This window comes from Chaetura pelagica, unplaced genomic scaffold (assembly GCF_000747805.2).
Source record: "Chaetura pelagica isolate M959 unplaced genomic scaffold, ChaPel_1.0 scaffold190, whole genome shotgun sequence".
In the NCBI taxonomy this organism is placed as follows: Eukaryota; Metazoa; Chordata; class Aves; order Apodiformes; family Apodidae; genus Chaetura; species Chaetura pelagica.
Window position 1 is genome coordinate 1 of NW_009952149.1, and position 12121 is coordinate 12121.

Below are 12121 nucleotides of genomic sequence, written 5' to 3' on the forward strand. Positions count from 1 at the left end.
GTGTTTTCTTCTGTTTGAATAGATTTCTTTGCATTTTGGTTTTTGGCTATTGTCCCATATCACTGTAAAGTCCTGCTTGTCTTTGTTCTTGTTTTTAAAAATTTATGTTAGATTAAAAGCTACAGATTGCAATTGTTTCTAACATCAATAACAATTCATACAGTACATAAATGGAATCTCAGTACATATATATAATTTAACTTTATAATTTGCATATATATGAACTTAAGCTTAAATTTAGATTGAGAATATGATTTTTCTCATAGCCTTTTATTCAGGACATTACAGTGCTTAGGCATCAGCAAGCAAATATTTCAAAGAGCAGATCTGAATGGATACTAGTTGTCTGGGTATTTTTTTAATATTCTCTTGGATACCTACATTATTTAGGCCTCTAATTTGGATGTCCATCTTTGATGCCATCAAATTTTTGATACATAGCTTTTGCAAAAATTCCCATGGACCTGCTGGAGTGAGTCCAGAGAAGACCACAAAGATGATCAGAAGGCTGGAGCACCTCTCCTATGAAGACAGGCTGAGAGAGTTGGGGTTGCTCAGCCTGGAGAAGGTCCTAGGGAGACCATTTAGCAGCCTTTCAGTACCTGAAGGGAACCTTACAAGAAAGCTGGGGAGGGAGTTTTTACAAGGGCATGTAGTAATAGGACAAGGGGAATGGTTTCAAGCTGAAAGAGGACAGATTTAGATTGGATTTTAGGAAGAAATTCTTTAGTGTAAGGGTGGTGAGACACGGGAACAGGTCACCCAGAGAAGCTGTGGATACGTCTTCCCTGGAAATGTGTTCAAGGCCACGTTGGATGGGGCTTTGGGCAAACTGGTGTAGTGGGAGATGTCTCCGCCTATGCACAGGTTTGGAATGAGATGATCTGTAATGTCTCTTCCTGCCCGAACCATTCTATGATTCTATGGAGAGAAAAACTGAAATGCATGTGGATGAAGAGTGAGAAATAATAGGAATGAGAACCTTGGGAACAGAAAAATTAGGGACAGTAAGAAATAGCTGGAAGGAGAGAAAAGACTGATACACTAGATAAAAAATATATGTTGGGAAAAAAAACTTATTAAATGGCAGAGAGGCAGAGAAGTCTGTGGGAAAGACAAATATTTTGGGGGTGTAGTATAAAGGAGCATCTTCCACATTCACTTTTATTATTGCAGTTCAGATTGCATATATTTTCTGGAACAGAAACTATGTGTTTCAAGCCTTTGTGATATTCTACCTGTCGGAACATTTAGTACTGTATTAGTTGCTAAGGTAACAACATTTTTTTGAGAAACACATTCTGGGTCTGACTTTCACTTTTGGAGTTACACCCCTGTGGAGCACAAATAAATGGGACCAAGTTATGCATGAGGAGTCTGAATTTGATGAACCATAGCAAACATTAAATTGCCTGCATTTTGCGCTTCTACAGTATAATTTTTGGAACACTATTGTCACAATGATTAGTTTTTTATGACTACAGTTCAAAAAATTGTAATTAGACATAGAAACTCAAACGTCTTCATAGCTAGGAAGGTCTATTAGCACTTCATTATTTCCAAAAGATGGTGTTATTGAATTGTTTGCAATTCACACAAGCAGCATAACTGGAATATTCATGAAGCATTAACACACGTTCTTATATATATAATGCACTGCAATAGCTGACTGGTATACAGCATATATGTTAAAATACGACATGAATGTGACCACCCTATGCCACATGTTACTTGAGTATTAACCGTCCCACTGACTTTTCCCTCCTTTTTGCTTTCCTGAATTGTTGCCTTTCTCTGCTTTCATGCTTTTTCTTGTCTCATTTGCCGATTAGGTCTTTTCTTATGAGAGTTTCTTTTCATTATACATTTGCATATAGCCTCATAGATTTTAACCCTGACCAACCCAGGATACAGTTTCTACTGCTATTTAAGATCTAATAGTAAAAAATAATGGATGTTACCAAAGTAGTAACAAGGGAATCACACATAACTGCTTCTTAGTGAAGGCCATTTAATTTAAAAGGAATTATAAACCGCGAACCTCATACCGAAAACTGGAGTGACAGTCAAATGCCCTATTTTCAGCAGAGAACATGGCAGGAAATCATATGATCTCCAAGCTCTCAATTGGCAAAAAAAGGTAAACACTAACATAATTCTGTACAAGAAAACAAATGGTGAAGTGTCATTTTGGTGATTGGGACAAATTTCACACAATTGCTCCCTGCAGACTTCCTCCCAAGAGTATATAATTTATAAACAGGAGACTCATATGTAAAGCATGTCCACCTCTGCAGTGTCCAAAGCTCAGGTGTTTCCTTAGAAAAGACCTGAAGTAGGTAAGCATAAACTGAGACTGTTTTTTGCTTGGATTTTTGTTTTTGTTGTTTGGTTGTTTGGCTGGGGAGGAGTTCTTTGCTTTGGTTTGTTTTCAGGAAGTTTTTTTGGGTTTTTTTGTTTGGATGGTTGGATTGGGTTTTTTACCAAAAAACAACAGATTATAGAATTCATAGAATGGCTTGAGTTGGGGGCTTAAAGATCATCTTGTTCCAACCTCCCTACATGGGCAGGGACACCTCCCACTAGACAAGGCTTCTCAAAGCCCCATCCAACCTGCCCTCAAAAAATTCCAGGGTGAGGGCATCCACAGCCTCTTTGGGCAACCTGCTTCAGTGTCTCACCTCTCTTGTAGTAAAAAATTTCTTCCTAATGTCTAATCTGAATCTACCCTCTTTCAGTTTGAAGCTTACCTCTTGTCCCCTCTCTACAAGCCTTTTTAAATAGCTCCTCCCCAGCTTTCCTCTAGCCCCTTCAGGTGCTGTAAGGCCACTATGAAGTCTCCCAGAGACTTCTCTTCTCCAGGTTGAACAACCCCAGCTCTCTCAGCCTGTCTTCACAGGAGAGTTGCTCCGGCCCTCTGGTATTGAACATCTCTTGTCTATGAAGAAAGTAACATTATTTGCAGCATCCAATAGAACACTTAAAAAAAAATAGATCTCAAATGACACTCTGTCTGCAAAATACAGAAAAGTCTAATGGTTAGTTGATGAGTGACCTGCAGCATCCTTAGCCTAGAAACTTACTAATCACTGAGAGATTCAGAATTCTTGACAGCATATTGCCTACAATAATGTTTTCTAAGTATTTAAAAGAGATTGACATGTTACTGTTGTATACATCTCCCAGAAAGCAACTGATAAGCAAATGGCTGCTGAACGCTGAGTAACCCCAACCTATGTTGCCTTGACATTATATAACAGCTCTGTTGAAGAGTAGAAGGTTATGGTTGGTCATAAATACATCACATGATGTTAAATGCATACTAGTTAGGTGGATTTTAAGTCTACTCTTCATTCAAAGAAATACACTAAAATCTTTTAATATTAAACAAGGTTGAAAGTAATAGTATATGGAGTAGCAAAAGTCTCATGAAGCCAGGCAAAGGTTGTTTGTTCTGAATTGCATACAGTCTTTTTTTTTATGAAAAATGAGGGAGAAAAAGTTTTCAGTTCATCTCTATATGGAGCAGCAGGATTATGGAACCTGGAGACATTCATAGGACAGGAAATTTTTATCCTCTGTAACTTGCCACACAGAAACCTTATCAATTTCTTATCAATGGACCTATAATTTTCACCTCTAAATCATGACGGAATCTTCCTCTGTTCTATCCCTGAAGAGAAATCAAAGTGGTATTGCTGATAACTTATTAACCTTTAACAAGTCTACAATCACCGGATACTATTACTATGTGCCACTGAGATTAGGTTTATTTAAGATTGCAGTCTATTACAGATGCTGTAAAGTTGCATGACTTGGTATGGTCTTTGCTAAAATATTATACAAATGGAAAATCATTAAACTGGGAAACAAGTACTTTGAAACATACTATGTTTTGCAATATTTCAATGCATTCCAGATGCTTCTGAAGAGTGAGTGGGAAAGTGCATAGTTTTGAGTTATCACTGGCAACTATAACTAAATAGTCTTATGTTTAAATGTCTTTCAAGGCATATTGATCTTTTCTCTACAATAGCACTACTTAGGCCACATTGGAGTACTGTGTCTAGTTCTGGACTCCTCAGTACAGGGAAGACATGGACGTACTGTAAAGAGTCCACTGATGGGCTCTAAAAATGATTAATGGACTTGAACATCTCTGGCAAGAGGAAAGATTGACACAGCTGGGACTGCATAGCCTAGAGAAGTGAAGGCTCAAGTGGTATCTCATCATTGTACATAAATACCTCAAAGGAGGTTCCCTGTGAATGTCACATTCTCACTGTGAGGTTGACTGAGCACTGGCACAGGTTACCCAGGGAGGTTATAGAGTCTTCGTCCTTGGAGATATTAAAAAAAAAAAGCAACACCTGGACATAGTCCTTGGCAACCTGCTATAGGTGGCCCTGCTTGAACAGGGGGGTTGAACCTCAAGAGGTCCTTTCCACTTCAACTATTCTGTGATTTTGTGTCCTTCAGTTGGGTTCTTCACTACAATTCGTTATCACTGAGGCTACCATTAAATATTGGCTATAATTCCAGACAAATGTTAGAGAAACCTGATTTGGGATAAAAATGCCCTTTGTATCTGTGCCCTGAACAGTTCCTTCTTTTCATTCAGCCCAGCTCCAAGTTGTGACTTCTGCATTTGCATCAGTGTTTTTCCTCCTTTTACTCTAATTTGTCTCAGTTACAACATAGGAAAAGTTGTTTATAGGAAAGACTCTTCCTGCTTTCAGTTCTTATGACCTTGCTATAGTAATTTCTGCTAGTTCAGTGAAGCACTTAAAGGGGAAACTGCTTATTCCTAGCAGTCATACTATAATGTGTGCTCAGTGTCAGAGAAAATGAGCATGCATTGAGTGAAATGTGTAGACTAATGGTGCCATTTGCTGAGGAATTCTTCAGAAAAATATCTACCTATGACCAAAATAAACTGAAAATATTTATAAGTCTGGAAATCAACTACATTTTGATCCTTTGAAAGATATTATCATTCAACATTTCAATCTCTTGGTTGTACTTCAACTGAGTTAAAATTCAAAATAGAAAATATCAAAACAGGAAGTGTAATTAACTGTGGTCTCATATCCAGGTTGATGTTAGAGTACAATTTTTTCTGACTATGTTAAAACCATCATATAGAGGTAAAAAGAACATGGCTATAGCCTTGTGTGAAATAGTAACATTGTATTTTCTCAAGAGATAAATACAGAAAGAATGATTTTTTTAGCATCTGACGACACTCAGGGTAAGTGTATGAATGAAGTTATTTCCATGCATACGTAAGTTAAAACTCATGGTGAATTACAATTTTCATTTCATGATAATTCAAAGGTATAATTAATGGCAATTAAAATGCCTATACAATGTGATTGTAGTCACAGTTTTCATAAGATTAAAAGTTTAATCTCAAATATTTACTAAAGGACACCAACCTCCAAATGATTTTCAGTATAATCATTTTCTTAAGGCCATGTACACTGTTTTCAAAACAAAGAAAAAGAAAACTATGCTTTGCCTGTGATTAAAGTTACTAATTTTTTATTATCAAGTTAGCAGTTAACATGATTTTTTTTGAGACATGTTATTAATGGAATCACTCTGAAACACACTTTAGAGGGTTTGGGGTTTGTGGTGGAGAGGGGGCTTAGGCCTCCAAAATTTTTTTTTTATTTTTTTTTTCCCCCCTCTTTTATCCTGCCTTTGCAAATATTTTCAGTTATTGAAGAACTCCATTTTTCAGCAAATAGTAAGTTAACTGGGAAATAATGTTTTGTATATGAATGGCATAGATTCTAGTATATACATAGTATATTGGATACGAATAGAATCATAGAATGGTTTGAGTTGGAAGGGACTGTAAATACCATGTAGTTCCACCACCCCTCTCCCCTGATACTATAGCATATATTCTAGTACATACATTAAATACTTAATTATATAGATATAAGATTGTGACTTCTAGTGAAGGCAATGGTCAAAATAGTCAGGAAAGCAATCTCATACTAAATGTAGAGGTCTTACTAGGATGTATGCTTTTTGCCTCTAGCATAGCAAAGTATTCTGCCCATGCTTTTTAGTATAAGCTCAATTACGGGACTCACCTGCAAGATAATTTAGACCTTGAGCATGAAATGTTGTTCTAGCATGCCTAATGTGGATGCAGAATTGCAAACGAAGTCTTCCTGAAATTTCATCTCGTCCTGAGCTAGAAACTGCAGTCAAGCATAATTGAATAATACATTCATTTCTACCTAGTCTACTTTATACTCTGAGGAAAAAGAGAATGATCACTGGTTCGTACCTATGTCTGATATAGGTCAATAATAGATACAGAGAGTAACAAGAAAAGCATACAGTTGTATGCTTCCAGCCTTCTGCAGTTTTCCTCTAAAACTTCTGAATCCACAATCACCTCTTCCTCTTTCTGTTTAATAATCACTTGAAGATATTTTCTATTAATTTGTCAAATCACATTCTTAATTCATTTTAATTGTCTTCTAGAAGATGACAGAATGATGATGGATAGATTCTGTAAAAGAGAACAGAGTAAAAAACAATTAACTATTGGTTTCTAATAAAATCTGTGTGCAAATCCTGTGATGTGAAGACCCAACTGCTTCCCACAACAGCTTCCTTTCACCTTGTCATAATCAGTCTTATATTTAGAAATCATCAGGTACATTATGGCAGCATTAGTCTTTAATTTGCTAAATTAATTATAGTGTTAAAGAAAAATACTTAACTCTAATGTGTGCATGCTGTTCAATATCTGGATTTGCTTCAAACAAGGGATGATTTTTCTCTCTAGATTTCACTTTTAAAATAAAGCTCTCCAAGTTGTTTACACTGTCATAAAACCATGGTGATCAAGTGTTACATAGCCCTTTCCCTAACAGGAGATAAAAGTCTACCAAAATATTAAATCAGATGTAGCATATAATGCCTTTTTCCTTCTGATTTTGTTTCTTTCAAGTTTTACTTTAAAAAGGTGATCATGAAAGAGGTGAGCATAGAATCTCTAATGAGAGAACACAGAATTCATAGGTGTCCAAAATGAGTTCAGATCATTCACATGAATCAGAGAACTTACAGATTAAATGAAAATTATTTGAAATACAGACACATTTTTAAGACTATGTCACAGTTTGACTCAGGTCCGACAACAATGCTCTCGATCCCCCCTCCCCCCAACCCAGGTAGGGAAGGAGAGAGAGAAAAAGAGAGAGACTTGGCTGGATTGAAAACTAAACTACACAGCTTTAATTAAAACACTAATGAATGATACAAGAAAATATATACAATTATGTACAGATATATTCAGGAATGGGCAAAAAGCCTCTCACCACCCCCCACCCTCAGCAACTCCCACAGCACTTCCCTGAACTGGGAAGAGTCCCGAGGAATCCCGGAGCTGCTGCTGGAGAAAGCAGAGAGTTATGGGGGTCACGAGAGATCAAGCCTGAGGATCGACGGTGATGGATGAACAGAGTCCTCCCTGGACGCCGGCCATGGTCCGAAGAGAAGGGGAGAAGAAGAAGGAAGGAAGTTGTCTCCTGTGATCTCTGACCTTCCTCTGAGCTTACGTAGATATATGGAATGGAATATCTTTGGCCAATTTTGCTGTCCATCTAACTCAGCCTCCTACGGGGGGGTCACAGATCTCCCCGTAGTGTCTGAGGTGGCAGAGTGCAGGTGCAGCCTTGAAGCCTCAGTAGTTAGAAAAACATTCCACTGTCTTATCAGCCTAGCAGAACACACTGTTGCTAGCTACAAGGAAGCTTACTGAAGGAAAAAAAAAAATCAGTAAAAAGAAAAATTGGCTTTATCCTGGCTCAAACCAGGACAGACTAATAATTCTAGATGTGTTTGATGATGTCTACCTAGACTTTAGTGAAGCCTTTGACAGAGTTTCTCATGCATTGTCCTGGAGAAAGTGGTTTCTCATGGCTTGGACTGGTGTACACTTCGATGGGCAAAAAACTGGCTGGATGGCTGTGCTCAAAAAGTTGTGGTGGATCAAGTTAAATCAAGTTGTTGGATAGTCACAAGTATGTTTCCCAGAGCTCAGCTTTGGGGTTAGTTCTCCTTTATATCTTTATTAGTGATCTGGGCAAGAGGATTAAGTGGACCCTGAATAAGTTTGCAGACAACACCAAGTTGAGAGGGATTGTTGATCTGCCTGAGGGCAGAGGGATCTGGATTGGTTGGATCAGTGGGCCAAGGCCACTGTATGAGCTTCAACAAGGCTAAGTGTCAGGTCATGCACTTGGGTCACAACAACCCCATGCAATGCTACAGGCTTAGGGAAGATTGGCTGGAAAGATGTCCAGAGGAAAAGCACCTGGGGATGTTGGTCAATAGACAACTGAATATAATTCAGAAATGTGCCCAGGTGGCCAAGAAGGTCAACAGCATCCTGGCTTGTATCAGAAATAGTGTGGCCATCAGGACTAGGGAGGTGAATGTCCCCCTGTACTTGGCACTGGTGAGGCCAACCTTGAATACTATGCTCAGTTTTTTTAGGATGATCACTGCCAGAAGGACATTGAGGTGCTAGAGGGAGTCCAGAGGAGGGCAATGGAGCTGGTGAAGGGTCTGGAGAACAAGTTTTATGAGGAGTAATGGAGGGAACTGGGGTTTTTTAGCCTGGAGTAAGAGTCTTCCATGGCAGGGACCTCGTGTTGGAGCAAAGGAAGAAGAGTGTCCTCTCCCTGAGAAGGAAAGAGCTGTAGAAACGAAATGTGAACCGATCACAGGCCCCGTTCCCTGTCCTCATTGCGGAGGGGGAGAAGGTAGAGAAAATTGGGATTGAACTTGATCCTGGGAAGAAGGGAGGTGTGGGGGGAAGTGTTTTAAGATAGAGAAAATAAAATTTTCTCATCATCCTACTCTGATTTTGATTGGTAATAAACTAAATTCATTTTTCCTCAAGTAGAGTCTGTTTTGCCCATTATGAATGTCAACTCATGAGCCTTTTGTTGTAATTGCTCTCCTCTCTCCAGTTGAGGAGGAGCAGGAGTGACAGACTGGCTTTGGCAGGCACCTGGAATCCAGCCAGAGTCAACCAACCATAGTTACTATCAGAACCATTTTATCTTCTGCTATGTGGTTGCATGGGTTTGAAAAAGATGGTTCATTATCATTGAAATTGGCAGATGCTGCTATAAATCTTAACCATATTCTTTAGCTTCCTTGTAATCATATATGCAACAGCAGCAGCAAAGTATGTTAGTACCAATTAGATGAAAATGGCTTGACATTGACAAAACTTCTGCTTGTACTGTTTAAAACATGCACTTTAAATGCAACCTGATGGCATATAACATTCTCAGTGACAGAACGAAATACTATTTCCTAGTTCTTTTTCACTTCCTTTTTGAAGAAAAGTACATTGTGAAGCATTGATAACCTCTGGATTTGGATCTCACAAAGATTACCACAAGTTTAATTTTGTACTGTGGCTATTTTCGTACAAATAAATCTGGTCCTGCTCCTTCCTTCCCTCAGACAGCACCATGTAAACACTTTATTATTTATTTTTTGTTAACTCTATAAACAGAAAGCTTTAAAATATAAAAGCTTGTATTGAAAACTAACTGCATTAAGTGAGCGTCCCAGGTAAGTTTTCAGGTATTTAAGATGGAATGTTTAAGATGAAACTGATCAACAGTGTTTCCAGAACAGATATATAATGATGTGACAGGATAAAGCAAAATGTAGTAATATTCTTTTTCTAGGATTTTCCAAAGTATTTTAAAAGAACGTGGATGTACAGAGTGCATTGTGCTGCACTGCCAATTATATCAATAACTCGAGTTAAATACTGTACTAGTAGAGGGCACATGCTGATCTCACCACAAACTGAAATACAATCACTTTATGGCTATGAGCAGAGATGTACTAGTCTCAAAGAAGTGTTAGAGAATCAGATACAAAATTACTCCCATGGAAAAATCTGAAGAGATGGACTTTTCCATGGAAATAAGGATTGTTCTGAGTGTTTAATATTATTGCCACAAAAATCACAGCTTCATAAAGGAATGGAGAATTCATATGTAAATCATACTAGGGAATAGAAGAAAATACTACATAGAATACAACAATAAGCATATTGGACCATTAATTTGCATAAATTCAGATATAAATATTTGTTTTTATGAAGGCTAAATCACAGTTAAATAAATAATGCCTTATAGGATACAGTCCCCATTTGAAAATATTTTGCAGTTACCCAATAAAGAGCATTTTGTTTCTTTAGGATACCCAAAGATGTTAGACAGAAGAAATAGGGTAGGAAAGCACTGTAGGTGAACCTGAAACAAAGCTTGTGTGATTCATCACCTCGAAGAGTGGAAAGGGACAACTCTGTGCTGCCAACTGTCATTCTTCTGTCCGATAGTAATTGTAATATGACATAGAATACCAGTAACTTGTAAGATTGCTGTCATTTTAAGAGATAAGATGAAGCCAGTTCATTTTTAGGTGGGTACTTTACTGTAATTATTTTTCAGTTAGTATTTAATAGCACTTTATCCAAACAGTTTCACTCTTTATCTTATTAAATAGTTCATTTTCAAATTAGTACATTCTTCAAAATAGTAGAATAAAAAGAAAGATCTAGAGGACAAAAGAAGAAAAAAATATAAATGCTACAAAGTTTATTACAGAATTTGGGAATAAATTTAATGCCTAAAGCTGTATTTTGATATAAGAATTTGAGATCAGAAGTATGTTGTGTATATAATGTATATACAAACACATGCACCAGTACATACATGTATCCATATACCTACTTATTGAAAAGATGTAAATTTTGCTATCATCTTAAAATGTATTTAAAACAGAAAACATATCAATAGTACTTAAATAATATGGTACCTTTTGGAGTAAGTATTCATTTACAATTTTCTGAAAAAAAGGCAGAGGAACTTTTGCCTTTTAAGGAAAACAGACACATTTTGAAATTTATATAGTTACACAAGTAACAGTACTCTGGCAGAAAAAGAAATAGAGATTGCATTGTACACTACAATAATCTCAGCAGTAAGCTATTATCAAGGAGAAAGCATAGTGAGCATAAGGATTTTATTATTATTATTATGGAAAAGTTAATGTGTCTTGATAATCTACATTTTATCTTTTAAACAGTGATGTGGTAACAAGTTATAATGGATGTAAAAAAAAATTTTTACAAGTGGTAGCTGGGGAAACTTCTTATGCTTGTGCTGTTTCACTATACAAGTTTTTAAGAATTTAGATACCCCAGTCTTGAAATCACATAGTAAATATCTTTTCACACCTACACTACCCAATGAAGAAGAAGCCACACCCACCTTACCCCTCTGTCACAGATAAGAGTGGAAGGTCTTAAGATAGCTTAAAGAATCACCAATGAAGATATAAGGAAAAAGGCAACGTTAATATCAATTTAAGAAAGCAAGCCTTGACAGAATTTGATGGCAAGGTTCACTCTATTACTCACTATGTGCAACTGCCATGTAGGGGTCTGGAACTGGATTGCAGTGTTTACATGAGGACAAGAGGAAATAGTTATACAAGAATAGGGGAGATTGAGTCAAGATCAGGTTGGAGCAATTTGCACACCTATTAGGAAAAACAACGCAGATATTCAGAATGGACCTCCTTGCTTTCTAAACTTCTCAGAGAGTCCAGGTGCAACCGAATCCACTCCTAGTCCCAGACTTGGTCAACAGTGTAAAACTAAAGTGTTTAGCTGTAGTGATTTCAGTGTAGTGCTTTAACATATAATATGGGGTCTGGTGTGATTTGAAATAGCAGCAAATTCAGGTTGATTGACACTATCATAATTAATTACAAAATTTGATTGTATGACTGTCTAACAATACTTAATCAATAATAAACAATTTGTTATAACCAAATGTAGTAGTTCAATTAAAGGTTTAACAAAGTTTCTTAATTGCTCACAGACACACATACATAGATATAGACGTCAACATATGTTAAGATGTTAAACTTTGGTACCTAATAATCATCTAACTGAAAAAAAAGAAATTGCAGTGAAATATACAGCCAATTCACTCACAGTATCAAATTATAGTAAATAAATATAACTTTATCTATTTGCCGCATATAT